Source organism: Tamandua tetradactyla, chromosome 12, assembly GCF_023851605.1.
Source record: "Tamandua tetradactyla isolate mTamTet1 chromosome 12, mTamTet1.pri, whole genome shotgun sequence".
In the NCBI taxonomy this organism is placed as follows: Eukaryota; Metazoa; Chordata; class Mammalia; order Pilosa; family Myrmecophagidae; genus Tamandua; species Tamandua tetradactyla.
Genome location: NC_135338.1, coordinates 96,922,187 through 96,937,211, shown reverse-complemented (window position 1 = coordinate 96,937,211; position 15,025 = coordinate 96,922,187). Strand labels below are relative to the sequence as shown.

The following is a 15,025-nucleotide window of genomic DNA, read 5'->3' as shown; positions in this document are numbered from 1 at the left end:
GCCGGAGGAGGCCGGGGATGCGGGAACAGCGGCGCCGCGTGGCCGCGAGCGGGAACTGCACCTCCGCGCGGAGACGCAGAGCCAGGAAACTGTCACCCCCGTCCAGGAAACTGTTACCCCAGCTCCTCCTGAAATTGACACACCCCTGCACCGTCCATGACAGATTCCATAGAGAACAGCCTTTGGCTAAAGAAAAGAAAAGCACTTTGGCAAGTGCTTTGAGACCTATCACAGGGTCTCAAAGGCAAGCTTCCATGTCCTCTCCGCTTGGAATCAGGATGAATCACCCTCCTGGCCTGGAGTGTATCTTAATTTAGAAGCTCATCCAAGATTCAAGGGCACCGAGTTTATATAGGGGCTCACCCCCATCACGTGGTTGGTATTTCTGGTGTGGCCAGCCCCCGCAGGCGTGGCTGGCCCCAGCCTGCCATCTCGTTACCAAGTGAACTATTAGATGCGAATAACAGAGAACAGCCCCACGTGGGAAATTCTAAGGATACAGAGATACCACTCCAGAAACCGGGGACAAAGACCAACCGAGTTTTTATTATGCGACACATCCTCACTCTGCCACTTGGACTTTCACTGATTCTTGATAAATCTTTTAAACCTTGAAAACAAAAAATAAAAAGGATTCCCATGGAGAGTGGAAGCCTGGCACCCTTGCTCTGTGGCAGATTCCTAAGCAATATCAGCCTGCCCTTCTACCTTATTTCTGGGGATCAGCCACCCACCTGCTCCCATGCTCGCCACCTCTGGAATAGTGCCTGCAGCTGTTGTTCCATCTTGCATATCGCTGGCTAGCTAGCTGCACTTCTCCAGTCATCCCTACATTACAAGTCAAATTCTCCAACTCTTATCCAAGGGATAAGGGGATAGTGTCCAAGGGAATCCAAGACTTCCCCCCTGAGTTGTAAGTTATGACCTTCTGAGCAGCCATATGAAGTTTAAACAGACTTATGGGTCAGGGAATTGGAGCAGGAAGTAATCTGTAAGGGTCTTTCCAGGGACAAATAATAGTTCAGGGTTCTTCCAGGTTTGCGGGTGCCAGGTGGTCAGGACTGTGGTAGCTTGCTCTCCCACAACACACATCTGGTTGAGGATGCTGAGTGGGAACGGCGGGGCTGGCCTGGGTTGGGGGAGTTCCCTCTTCCTGAGTACCCTGGCATTGGGCATTGGCACGGCGGGCCCAGGAGTGCACTGAACTGAGGCCGTGTGACTGCATATGGCTAAGGCAGCCCCCCACCCCACCCCAGAACAGGGGAGCACAAACGGGAAGCACAGAGAAAAGAGAAATTTTCCATTTGGCTTTTCAAGCTTGCCTTGTCCCCAGAGCACTGCCGCTTGGCGGCTGTCCCATATCTGATCCTAGTGTTTTGTTATGAAGTTTTCATTTCAGGCAAAGAGCCCTTCTCTCTCACGGGGGCTGCTCTGGGAGGCAGCGGGTGGCTGGACTGGGGAAGAGCTGCCGGGAGGCCCCGAGCCCAACTCTGTGCCCCTGAAAGGGTGGCCCCCCCGCCCCTTGTGGTGTAGCCTTCTCCCCTTCACAGGCCATGGGTGCTGTTTTATCAGATATTGCTGAGGACGGAGAGAGAAAGGCTTCCATGCAGATCTTGCCTGAGGGGTGGGGTCTGTCCCAGTGCCCCTCATTGGACATGAGGGGACCCCACAGCCCATAGAGGAGCTCAGAGGGGCCTTGCCAGGATGAGCCGGGACCCGACATCGTGGGACTGAGAAAGCCTTCATGACCAAAAGGGGGAAGAGAGAAATGAGACAAAATAAAGTGTCAGTGGCTGAGAGATTCCAAGCAGAGTCGAGAGGTTGTCCTGGAGGTTATTCTTACGCATTCTATAGATATCCCTTTTTAGTTTATGGTGTATTGGAGTGCCTGGAGGGAAGTACCTGAAACTGTAGAGCTGTGTTCCAGTAGCCTTGATTCTTAAAGATGATGGTGTAATGATACAGCTTTTACAACGTGACTGTGGGATTGTGAACACAGTGGGGTGGGGGCTGGATGGGGGCGCCAGGTGCCTGGTCTCCAGGCACTGCGTTCCAGCTTGGCTCCCCAGGGAGTCAGAAAACGCCAGGCCTGAGCCTGCTCTGGGTGGTTGTGACGGTGATATGTCCAGGTGGGAGGATGGGAGAGGCTTTATTAACAGGTTATTCGCTTGACTTAATAACTTAAAACAACTTAGACGCAGGGTGTGTGCGCCTTCTATGTCCCCTGGTTCTGGGTCCCACAGACGCCCCCACCCCCCCACCCCCAGGTCCCAGGTGTTGACTAAACTCTGGAGCTGGGATGCCTTATGCACAGGGAAGAGGGCTTTGAGCTGCATGGAACAAATTAGGCTTCACAGGAGTTTTAATTGACGGTGCCCTCTGAGGCATCTTTCCTTTTGTGATTCCTCGGCTGCTAGGACAGGTTTTTGGAAAGTTCCGGCTGGTTTGACAGCATAGCAGCGCCGCCCTGCGGCCGGGGTGGGGACGGCAGCAGGGTTCAGGGTGACCCCAAGGGGACCCGGCCCTCAGGACCTCAGACTCAGGCCCCCGGGGCTCGGCAGGCCCCCTCCCTGATGCCACAGCCCCAGTGACCTGACAGGGCCTCTGTTTTATCTTCTTACTCAGAAGGAGCATTTTCCTCATCAAACGCTCCCCAAGGTGGGCCCAGTTGTTTCTAACGATGAAAATCATTGCCCGGCGCTCCTGCAGACGGCAGCCCCCACCTCCCCAGTGGCCCTGTGTGCACCCCCCTTCCTGTTTTCCCACCCCCTAAGTCCCTGTCGCCAGGCCAGGGCCAAGGACTAAAGCGGCTTAGAGATGAAGGGAATGAGCTGTTAGCAGCCTCTTAGGCAGAGCTCACGTGCCTGCAGAGGGAGTTAAAGAGTTTGGTTTTTCCCCTGTTACTTAACATCATCTTAAATTGTACCAGTTACAGATTAAACTGGATTACCAATGTGAAAAACGTGCAGTTATTGTATGCCCAGGCATTGCCCTCACATGAACCCTGACAGATGTGTTCTCATGCATATACAGACCTGGAGACTGAGGCCCTCGGGGTGGGTCCCTCGCTCAGGGCACACAGTAATAAGGAGCGATGCTGGGTGATGCTGTCGGATTTTCTTCCCTTGCCCCATCCTGTCTTCTGCAAGCTTCTCCAAAAGGGTCTAGCACTCAGGCCCACGCAACGCTCCCGGCACTGGGATCGTGTTCTTTTTTCCCTTTCACTTCTTAAAATGTCTTCTATATATTATTTAACTTGCAAAATTAATACATATTTACTGTAACGAGTCAAAGATCTCTAACGCCGCCTCCCGAGGGGAATAATTATCAACAGTTTGTAGTTTTTTTCAATTATTTTCCCTGTGCAGGTACAAATAGATGCAAATTTGTGTCGGTGTATATAGGGATTACCTCCCTTCATTAACAAAGCTTTAATAAAAAACAGAACCCTATTACACATATTAGTTTGTGACCTGCTTCTTCACTTAATATATCTTGATCATGTTTATGGGCCAGTGACACCTGTCCACCTCACACTCCCTAAGAGCTGACCCAAAGTCCACGGCACACACAGGTGTGGTTCATTTACCACTCCCCTGCTGCTGAGCAGCCCCCTTATTTCTAGTGATTTTTGCTATTACCGGTAATACTGCAATAAAGTCTTCGTAAATATTCTTAGAACTGGTGCTTCATCTTTGTGGGATCTATTCCTAAAAGTGGGACTGTTGGATCTCAACTGGAAACAAACTTAGTTTCCAGCAATAGGAGACTGATTAAGCAAATCCCCCACAATGGAACCCCACTACAAGTAATGACAGGTTTCTGAGTGACAATCCCTGTTGCTATTTATTTCAGCATTTATCTTTTCCTCTGTCTTTTTTTTCTAAGCACATCTGTTTTTCTTTACAGAGTAGGGTAATACCATATTTGCTGTTTTACAACATGGCCTTTCTCTGAACGATTTCTAAACAAGTATTTTTTCCCAAATCAGTAAACCTGTCAAACGACAAAGTGAAGGTTACCTGTGTGTGTTTTCTAAATCTCCTGTAGGGACCACGTACTGCTCGGGTAATGTGAGGCTCGTCCAGGTTGCAGGGGTCTCACTGGCAGGTCTGGGGCTACTCTAAGGATCTGGGGGAGGTAAGGATGCTGGGCCATGGAGACTGACACGTTATTTAGGAAGTCCGGGGCCCTGGCAGAGCTCCCCGCCCGCCTAGGGGCAGAGGGCTGAGCATCTTCGCACCCTTCCAGGGCGGTGGAGATGCTCTAGCTCCGGGGACACTGCCACAAGCGTGTCTTGGCCCATTTTTGCCCGGCTTCTGCTTTACCCATGAGTCTGTGTCCCCTTCTGCCCCCAATGCCTCCCTGCACCGCTCTCTTTGCCCAAAGGACCTGCCCCCCAAGAAGGAGGGGTGCCACAGGCTGCCGTCGCTTTGGACCTTGCACTAGTGAACAGCTGTCAGTGAGCTAGTGGAATAACACTGCCGGATAAACAGGCCGAACATCCTCTGGCCTCCTGACCGGCCTCTGCGGGCGCATTGTTCCCACGGGAAAATGCATTCCAAATCCCACACGGCTAATTTGCACATGGACGTTCACCCCGGAGGTTAGGGACTGCCAGCCGTGTCCTCTTGCAGCTCAGGTTTCTGACAGCTTCCCACAAGCCCTGTCCCCCACCCGCCCCTCAGTTTCCCTGTGCACACGCTGTCACCCTGCAGGCTCCCTCTCGGATCTCTGCAGCTGGGTTTCGGTGACCACCTTGCTTTGCCAGGTTATAGGGCAGCGTGAGGGCCCTACCGCTCTTACAGGACCCTAAGTTCCTCGAGGGTGGAAGCTGTGCTTTCCTCGCGTTTGTGTCTCTTCGGGAAGAGAACACGGGTTATAGAGTTTATGAAGCACCTACTGTGTGCCAGGCTCCGAACAAACGCTTTCCCCATGCCTGCTTTCCTGCACTCACTCCCCAGTACCTAGACCCCACGACCCGGCTCTGAGTAGATGCTCAGTAAATAATTCTTAAATGATTTTAAGTCCCCTGCTCTGACAACCAGCACGTGGCCTCCTTCCTCTCCTCTTCTCCTGCCCCCTCGCACATACTTTCCCAGGCTCCCTGGCCCACGGGGGTTCCCCAAAGCTGTCCTTACCACCCTGGGGCTGAGGGAACTGGGCAGATGGCAGGATTAGCTGTCTGGGGAACGATCATCTGGTGTCGGAGGGAAAGCCAGCCTGCTCCTCCCCTCCCCCCATCCTCACAGATGGGACCCAGTGAGCTGGCTCCCCTGCTCTCACCGCGACAGGAACAGGGGGGAGCCCAGGACTCACTGGGCGCGGACTCGTGCATGGGTGGCAAGCTCAGTCCACCATCTCAGGAGCCCACGAGGCTTAGCTCTGCCTTCCATAGGCCAGCTACACTGCAGGGAACCCTAGCTGTTCTTGGAGAAGCTTTCTCTGCTCTCCACTGGGGCCCCTGGGTGTGCCCCAGTTCTCAGCTCTCCGTCTGTGCCAGTGTGTCTCATCCTTGGACAGAAGTCCACATGGTTACCACTGAGTCATCCAGAATCCCCGCTCTGGTCACCCAGGCCCGGAATCTCTGCACCCTCCATCTCAGCCAGTGCCCACACCTGGACCCCACCACTGCCACCCTTTCCTGGAGTCGTGTGTGTGGCTTCTGGGGGCCGCCGGGAGCCAGGCCACGTCTGCTCTGCCCTCTCCCTCTTCCCAGCCAGGAGGAAATCGCCTTCTGGTTTGAGGCTAGGGATCCCCTCCTCCCTTCACCTTTCTCCAAGATGTTTGTCTCCTCCAGGAAATCCTCTCTGCCTTGGAGCCTGAGACCAGACCCACGGAAACAAGGGCCAGGAAGGACGCAGTATTGCTGGGTAACTGGTTTTCTGCCCAGCCCCACCCGGGGACAGGCGCACAGAGCCCACCACCTGCACATCTGGGGAGATGGAAGAGAAGAATACAAGGAGGAGGGAGAAAAACTGGTAGATGGACACATTGCCATTTACCCCAACCACGCACACCCTGCAGCCTGCCACCACCCCCACCCCCCCCCAGCTCCTCTGCCAACAGTGACCTGGCTCTGGCCGAGCGTGTTGGGAGGCGCTCGGGCAGGTGGGCTAGCAGCCCCAGGTCGCCAGGTCTCGCCGCTGTCTGGCCTCCCAGCAGCCGTGTTGCTCACCTGTTCCTGGCACCCATTTGAGTGTGGGCAGTGCCCAGGACCTCAGCCTGGCTGAGCTGCTCTTCTCTTCCGTTCACTGCCCGTGCTCAGAGCCCCGAGCGAGCACAGGTCACACCGCAGCTGCCAGGTCGCTACGGTGCTGCTGTCTCGGGGCAGGTGGAGGCTACTGTCTGCCAAAGCAGTGGGCGTCAGCACAGGCCCAAAAACAGACCTGGCAAGCCCTGAAATAAGAGCAGGGAAACTGGCAGCTCTGGGCAAATCAAGAGAGAAAGGATAAAGTCCCAGGAGGAGAGCAACTAGGAAGGCTTCATGGAGGAGGTGGCAGTGGGTGCAAGGATTTAGGTGGAAGGAAAGGTAGGAGTCATCTGGTTGGAGAGCAAGGACTGGGGCATGCCCTGAGCACTTGCTCAAAAAGCAGCAGCTTTTCAGTTTTTAAGCTAAAGTGTTGACCTGGTGAAAAGATGTTTGTGAGAGTGGAGGAGAAGCAAGACCGTGGGGCTGTGGATAACTTGGCCAAAATCTTTGACGATGTCACTGGGTGGCTGCGAGCAGACTCAAGGGCCAGACTGCTAGGGCTCTCACCGTGACGCGGCTGCTTGCCAGCTCCAGGTCTTTTAGCAAGTTACAACCCCTCTGTCCCACAGATTCCTCAACCACAATGTGCAGAGAATAAGATACTGGCTTCATAAAGGGGTCATGAGAATTATATGCTAGTATGCGTAAGGGACTTAAACTAGTACCCAGAACATCATAATGGCACCATGGCTGTTAGTGGTGATGATGACGATGAGATGACGGGCTCCCTACCTCCAAACACTCTGGGTGACCTCTGGCTGCAACTCCTCCAGATGTAGGGAGCCATATACACCTCTGATTCCAAGTAAGGGAACAAGCTGGTGCCTTTCCAGGTCTAATGTTCTTTATTCTGTTCCTACCTGGCTGCTGTTGATTTTTTCTCTGTGTTTGCTGTCTTGACACCCCCCAGGGCAGGGCCTGGGAGAGGTGGGTCCAGCCAATGAGACGTTGTGTCCTGCCTGGTCAGCTGAGCTGGCCGAGGGCAGAGCTGGTTTGTCCATCAGGACACTGAGTCTTGTGCCAATTCCACCCCTCATCTTGCTTCGGCTTTCCCCTTAGTGGTGTCTGGGATTGTTGAATTCATGTGTTCACTTGATGAAGTTGTGGTGTCCAGTTGTTTGGTCAAGCAGGAACTGGCTTGTGTGGATGTGGCGTGGATTTAAATCATCAGTCAGCTGATTGCATCTATGGCTGATGATATCTATGATCAACAAAGGAGGTTGCTTTCAGCAATGAGAGACGTCTCATCCAATCAAATGAGGACCTTAAAGGGAGAGCTGAGCATTCCAGCAGTCAAAAAGAACTTCAATCTCCATTTCAGCTTCTCCTGGGGAAATTCATTAAAACCGTCATCAGAGTTTCCAACATAAGGCCTGCCCTATGGAATTCAAACTTGCCAATCCCCATGGTTGTGTGAGCCTATGAGAAATCTCATAATATTTACATATCTCCTGTAGGTTCCCTTTCCCTGGAGAACCCGACTAATACAGCGTCCTACCCAGAAGCCCTGCCAGAAGCACTGAGAAGTCGAGTAGCTTGACCAAGTTCTTACAGGCAATAAGTGGCCAAGGCAGGGTTCAAATGCAAGCCGTCCAGCTTTTTAACCACTGTGCTAACAGCCACTGCAATAGAGCCAGACATCAAGGAAGGTTCCAGGAGTTTTGGTGTTTCAGTGACCTTAGGCAGATAAATGCTGACAGACTGAGACAGAACTATAATAAATACATAATACATCATAAGAAAGCAAAATGCAAGCCAAAACTCTGAGGAAAAGCAATCTCTTCTGTTCCATGCAAACCACTACTCCAAAACTTAGTGGCTTAAAAACGCAAAACTTACCAGAGTTTTATCCATGATTCTGCAAGGTGGACAAGGCTTGGCAGGGACCTGGGATCACCTGACTGAGGCTGGAAGATGCTGTTCTGGGATGATGTGCTCAGATGTCTGGAAGCTGATGCTGGCTGTTGGCTGGAGCTCAGGTGGGTCTGCCAAGCGGGGCCTCCTCCTCGTGGCCTCCCCAGATAGCTAGGCGGACTTCTTGCAGCATCCCACCTGGGTTCCACGAGGGAGTGTTCCCAGAGGACAGGCCCCAGCGTGCAAGCCTCACTTGCATCCCTCTCACGGATGTCCCATTGACCAGAGGGTGCCACGTGGTCAAGCCTGGAGGAGCATCCTTGGAGGAGAAGGGGCTTGAATTCTGGGAGGAGGGTGTATTTGGAGCTGGCATACTTGCAGTCTACCTCTAATGTCCCCCTCTGCACTCTGACACCCTCTCTTCCAGCCTCCCTGAATCCTGCTCCATCCAGCGTCTTGTCCCTCTCAATTAGCCATTGCTTCCTCTCCACTGAACCCCTCCTTTCAGCCGACAGACCCACTCAAATAACAGCCATTCTGAAAGTGCTCCCCTCAGCCCTGCTTCTCCCTGAAGCTACAGCCCTGTCTCTTTCCATCCCTTCGTCTCCAAAAATCCTCAAAGAGCTATTGATGCTAATAACAGACTGTCACCTAAAGCCAATTTGCTAAATTTACTGAATATTCTTATTTCCCATTTAAAATAAAGTTTTCTTTTTTCATGAACATGAGCATATATTTTCATGAAAACATTAATATTCAACAATGTAGTCTTCATGAATGCAGATAAAAGAAGAATGTATTCATAAGAAGCCTAAATCATATTGTGACCCTTAGCTTTCAGCAAATTGAATGTTCCATGAAGAATGCATTCATAAGCAGAATATAAATTTTATTGGTTGTGAGCAACTGTCTTTAAATTTATTTTTCAGTAAATTTGCCAAAATTGTCACAAATCTTTTAATTGAAAAATTTCATCCTTCTATCCATCCATCCACCCACCCAACAGATATCTACTGAATGTCAGTACATGTCCAGAAACAGTGACACAGTGGCGCTCAAACACAGAACAAGTCTGGAGAGTTTGCAATCTAGGGGAAGAATCAAATTGTCATTCAAAAAACGACTGAAATTACAACTATGACCAGTGCCACCAAGAAGAGGCCCTCAGTGCCCTGGGAGCCACATGGTGGGATAGACTTGGCCGCAGAAGGAGGCTTTCTGAGGAGGCACTGCCTGAGGGAGCACTGAAGGGTGAGCAGGGGTTAACTGGGCGAAGAGGACGGGGGAGAGTGCTGCAGGAACAGCCCCCGGGGCGGGAAAGAGCACCGCAAGCACAAGGCGTGAATACCGTCCTCTTCTGTCCTCGTAGCATCGCTACTGCCAATGTCTTTTCAATGTGTTCCCCAGATGCTATTCACTAGCTAACCTTCCCAACTCCTTCTCTCATGCCGCTTCCTCTACAGAGGCACTTAAGCGTGACCACAGGGCACACTTCTGGTCAATGAGACATAAGCAGCAATCTACTGGGGCTCCTGGGCAGTCTTCTGCTTTCCTGGTGGCACCTTTTCCCTCCGTCTTCTTGCCTTGAATTGTGATATCTGGAGCTACAGCAGCTACCTTGTGACCATGAAGAGACAGGCATGAGGGAAAGCCCAGAGGATTACAGAGATCCTTCCTGTCTCTGACATCACTGGGTCACTTAACTAACCCCCAGCGCCCAACCACCTCCGAACTCCTGTTATGCAAGAAAAATAACTTCCTATTAGTTTAAGCGTAAAAATCAATTTTTTCTGTTGCCTGCATCTGAACACAATTTTGTACCCTCAGGTTTCCATCCTTGGACTTTTTCTTATTCAACAGACTCTTGCAAGGCATTCTCAAGGCTTCACATACGACCTACATGTTCAGGCACCCATTTTTAGACCTTGTGGTAGTTAGATTCAGGTGTCAACTTGGCCAGGTGAAGGCACCTAGTTCTGTTGCTGTGGACATGAGCCAATGTAAACCTCATCTGTTGCTGATTACATCTGCAGTCGGCTGGGAGGCGTCCCTGCTGCAGTGAATGATGTTTGATTTAATTGGCTGGTGCTTAAATGAGAGACTCAACATAGCACAGCCCAAGCAGCTCAGCATACCTCATCTCAGCATTCGCAGCTCAGCCCAGGCCTTTGGAGATGCAGAAAGAAATCAACCTGGGGAAAGCTGTTAGAACCCAGAGAGGCCTGGAGAGAAGGCCAGCAGAGACCACCCTGTGCCTTCCCACATAAGAAAGAACCTCAGTGGAAAGTTAGCTGTCTTTCCTTTGAAGAACTATACGTCAACTAAATAAATCCCCTTTTACTGAAAGCCAATCTGTCTCTGGTGTGTTGCATTTCAGCAGCTAGCAAACTAGAACAGACCCCTATGCCTACTTTTGTTGCACGCTGGACCTGTGTACACCTCTCTATAGGCTTCTGTCCCAGGCAACTCAAACCCAATATATCCAGATACAAACTCATATTTTCTCCAAAACCTGCTCCTGCTTCGGGGTCTCTGGCTTGATGAATTACTTTACCGTTCAGCCCGGTGTCCAGCACCTCCGCCTGAGAGTGGTGCTCACATCTTCCTACTCTCTCCACTTTCCGACAATCCTCACTTGGCCTCACTCCAAAGCCATCATCTCTTCCTCTTTTTGCCCAGTGCCTCTGCCTCTTTTCAGGCTCTTGTATTTGTAAGACAGAAGTTCAGCTACTGTAAGAAAGACCCTCAGTAATAGCGACTAAAGCAAGATAAGAATCTGTGTCTCCCTCCCATGACCACCTGGGAATAAGCAATAACAGACTGGTATGACAACTTTGTGGAGTCAGGGCCCTGGGCTCCCTATATTTTGCTGTTAGGCTACCATCAGGCTCTTGTCCTCCCCAGGTTGCTCCAAAATGACTTGCCATCACGTCTAGATTATCCCTAGCAGGAGGGGGGACAAAGGAAGGGAAGGCACCCTCCTTCCTTTAAAGATGCTGGTTGGACATTGCGTATATTACTTCTGCATCCATTCCTTTTGCTAGAACATGCTCACATGGCCATATCTTGCTGCAACGGAGGTTGGGAAATGTGGTCTTAATTGTGGATGGCAATATGCCCTGCTAAAATGTTCAGGTTCTATTACCCTTAAAGAAGGGGAGAATGGATTTTGGAAGGTAACCACCAGTCTCCGCCACTTTCCTTCCATCTGAGCTGGACCTTCCCAATAGCTTTGACAGCCTTCTCCCTGGCTGTGTTCTTTCTCCCCACAACCTGCCCTCCATGCCACAGCCAGAGGGATCTTTCTAAAACTCAGATCTGAGCACTCCCATTCCTGTTTAAAATCTCTTCACACTGTCTCAATGTCAGAATAAAATCCAAACCCTTCGAATGGCATTCAAAACATTTTGCAAACTCACAGGCCCCAGCTTGCTTTTCCAACCTTAGTCTTTGTTACCTCCCTTCTCCCCTACCGACTGCATACTCAACTTCACCTCTTTTCAGTTCGTGATGTGCATTTTGACCTCTTTTGAGCATACTGCCCCCTTCACTTGCAATGCCCTTTCTTCCTCTTTCTGCTCGGCGTACACCACGTATATTTTAAGACTCCACTCAAGTAGCACATTCTGGATGTTCTGCCCTGACTCCCTCCCTAAGGATTAATTGCTCATTTTTTGGGCCCTGGCAGCACAAATAAGGGAGCAATAAACTTTTTAGTAGAACACATATCAAACTTTAATAATTATGTATTTGTCTCTTCTATTAGATTGTAAATTCACCAGAGTCATGAATTGTGTCTTCAGAGCCTTGCACATAGGAAAGACAAACTAACAGAGGACATTAAATGTGAAAAAAAAAAAAAGCACTTATATCTGACATGGAAAAAAACCCTGGACACTCATCAAGGGACAGACGATCTCACACTCTCATTTCCTTTAAAATTTGTGTGTGTGTGTGTGTGTGCTGTATGGCAGGCTCACATTTCATTCTTTTCTCCATGTGAGTATCCCATTATTGCAGCACCATTTCTTGAAGTTTTGTTTGGTTGGGATTTTTTGTTTGTTTGTTTTTGGGGAATTGCATGGACTGGGAATCGAACCCGGGTCTCCCTCATGACAGGCGAGAATTCTACCACTGAACTACCGTCACGTCCTCCTCTCATTTCCTTTTAATCCTCTTAAAATTTGTCCCACCTAGAAAAACTAAAAACAGGCTTGAGGGAAAAATGATGCATTCATGTATTTGCTTGTATATGCAGAAGCTACTACCATATTTCATCAGCTCTTAGGTACCATCAATTGTAAGACATTCATTGTTTTATGTGCAAGAAAGAAATAAGATGATAGCCAATTAAAAATATGACACAAAGCCACAATGACAACGTGTCTTGCATGACACATGGCTGGGTCACACCAACCTTTCACTGTCTTGAAATTTCTTGCATCTATTCTGTGACATCTGGCAATTTCCCTTGCCTTAAGCTGCATTGTCTGACATGAGATAGGCAAGTCTCTTGCATGAATCTCGGGATGTAACATCTTTTCATCCACTCTGGGTATCTTCCTCTTTTGGTTCTCAAAGTGTACTCCATGGGCTAGCACCCTCAGAAGCACGGGGGGCTTGTTTGAGTTGCAGAATCTTAGACACTTGCCGGACTCAGTGACTCAGAATCTGCATTGCAACCAGATCCCAAGGATTCGTGTGCATGTTACAGTTGGAGAAGCACTGCTGCTGAGAAACGCCTGATGGTTGCTTTGCAAAAAAAAAGAAAAAGAAAAAAAAATAGAATTGAGGTCATCTCTCCAGCGATGCATATGTTTGCTTCACTAACATCAGTTTTACACTTCATTATTGTGTAAAGTGCATCCACACTTTACACCACAATGAGCTTTCATTTCAATGCTGATTCATTGCATAATCTTTTAAAAGTTATTTTAAATAGCAATTAAACTCAGCACGTGTAGCACCAGCATTGTGCATAAATCACTTCCAGTGATGACACAAAGCCATAAACAAGTTTGCACATGTGCAGGCGATGGCATCAGTGGGTAGAGCAGCCTGGCTGGCCGGTACTGTAAGATACATCTGAGTTCAGAGATGTGAAAAATGTGTGCCTCAGAAGTCAGTAAAATGTGTTAATAAAATTGGTTGTTTCTGGGAAAGGAACTGGATAACTGGAGGAGTCAGAAAGAGACATCTCATTGTATACCCATGGTATCGCTTGAGTTTTGAAATGTGCCAGTTTTTACATGCCATAGGATTTTTTTTCTAACTGATAAGCTTGACTCCAATCATAACAAAATTCTGCTCTGTGATCTTAAGGCCCCCACTTCAAATGTTTAAGTTGCCTTTGACTCCTCAGCAGTAACTGACACTGTTTTAATTGCAACCTAAGGTTGAGGTGGATTTTTGGGGGGAAGTGCCATCACATGCCATTAATTCAGTCAGAACTGATGGTAAAAAAAAGAAGAAAAAAAAGACACTCTAAAACCTGTAAGCCTTTCCCCCAAATGCTGTTAAATGGGTTATTTCTCTGGTCTATTAGTTATTGGTTTTTATTAATCCCTTTTTGCACTTGGAGTGGTGGGTGGAGTGGGGGGGGCAGGTTTACGTTTATCCCTACGAAACGGCATGTTGTAGGCATCAGCCCATGGATCTCAAACTGTAGTGTGCAGTCGAGCCCCCTGCGGTGCTTGTTTAAACACAGACTGACCGCTGGACCCCACCTCTAGAGTTTCTGATTTAGTAACTCTGGAGCCAGAGGATTTGCATTTCTAGCAGTGTCCTGGGCGATGCTTCTCTTGCTGGCCTGAAGACCGCATTTTGAAAATCACTGGTCCTGCCAGCCTGCAGAAATCCTTTTGAATCATGAGGCTGTCCACCAGACAGTAGCTGTCAACTCCCAGCGTCTTTGCTGAACTGACATCTAACTCATGGATAAAAGGTTGAACATGGTGAGACCATGGGCCTGGCTTTGCAGCCAGAGGCTTTGGGGGACAGAGATCCACTCCTCAGCCCTTGTAGGACACAATGGGTTTCTGTCCATGAGAAAGCCATTGGCCACACGCTACAGCCCCCAGGTGTCCATCCTGTCCGTGGGAGCAGAGCAGGGCGTGCAGAGCTAACTTTGCACCTACAGTATTGATCTGTGGTCACCGTTCTGAGGGCTCTCGTTCAAGGCCCTGTGATGCCAGGCAAATGCCTTCTGGCGGGGGAAAGCTCAGGTGAACAAATTTGAATTAGTTACGCTCTTCAGCATTGTTGCTCCCTGAAAGACTCCCTTTCTTGTTAATTTAACTATTAGCTGTATTGATCAGGATAAGCTAGGATTCTGCTGCAGTAACAAACAGCCCCAATATCTCAGCAACTTAAAAGAATAAAAGTTTATTTCTCACTCAGCAACATGTCCACTACAGATGAGCGGGGGACGCGGCTCATTGTAGTCACCTGGGATCCAGACCGACGGAAGTTTCACCTCAACATGCGCTTTCATGATCATTTGCAGTAAAGGACAGATGGTCTGGTCTGGAATTGGCACCCACTACTCCTCCCCACAACTCGCGGACAGAACGAGTCACGTGAGCTTGGCCAAGCACAGGGCGAAAGTGGGAAGCGAAGTGTGATCTGCCCACATGCTTGGGAGGAAAGGAGAACAGGCCGCGGTGAGTTGCAGAAGACTCTATGCCGTTGCCTTTGATCTCCCTTTGCCACTGCCCCGCCTCTTCCTCCTCTCCCTAAACAGCCATTCTCACGTGTTTGGTGGATATCCGCTTATTCGCACATGTTCCTACAAACTATATATTGTTTTATGGGCACACATTTTTAATTTATGTAGACGCTAGTGTTCTCTAGGTCTCACTCTATTTCTGACCTTTTGTTCACTGAACACTATATTTTAAGTATCTATCCATCTTGCCG

The 15,025-nt window shown here is 49.6% G+C and overlaps 1 long non-coding RNA gene across 1 annotated transcript in view; it reads left to right on the top strand.

Annotated features, from left to right (window-relative positions):
- Nucleotides 1–409: 409 nt before the first annotated feature.
- Nucleotides 410–15,025, top strand: part of LOC143651680 (uncharacterized) — a 35,662-nt gene continuing 21,046 nt past the window's right edge. Inside the window, exon 1 of the long non-coding RNA XR_013160131.1 lies at nucleotides 410–913. This is a non-coding gene — a long non-coding RNA (uncharacterized LOC143651680). The remainder of the gene's footprint in view (nucleotides 914–15,025) is intronic.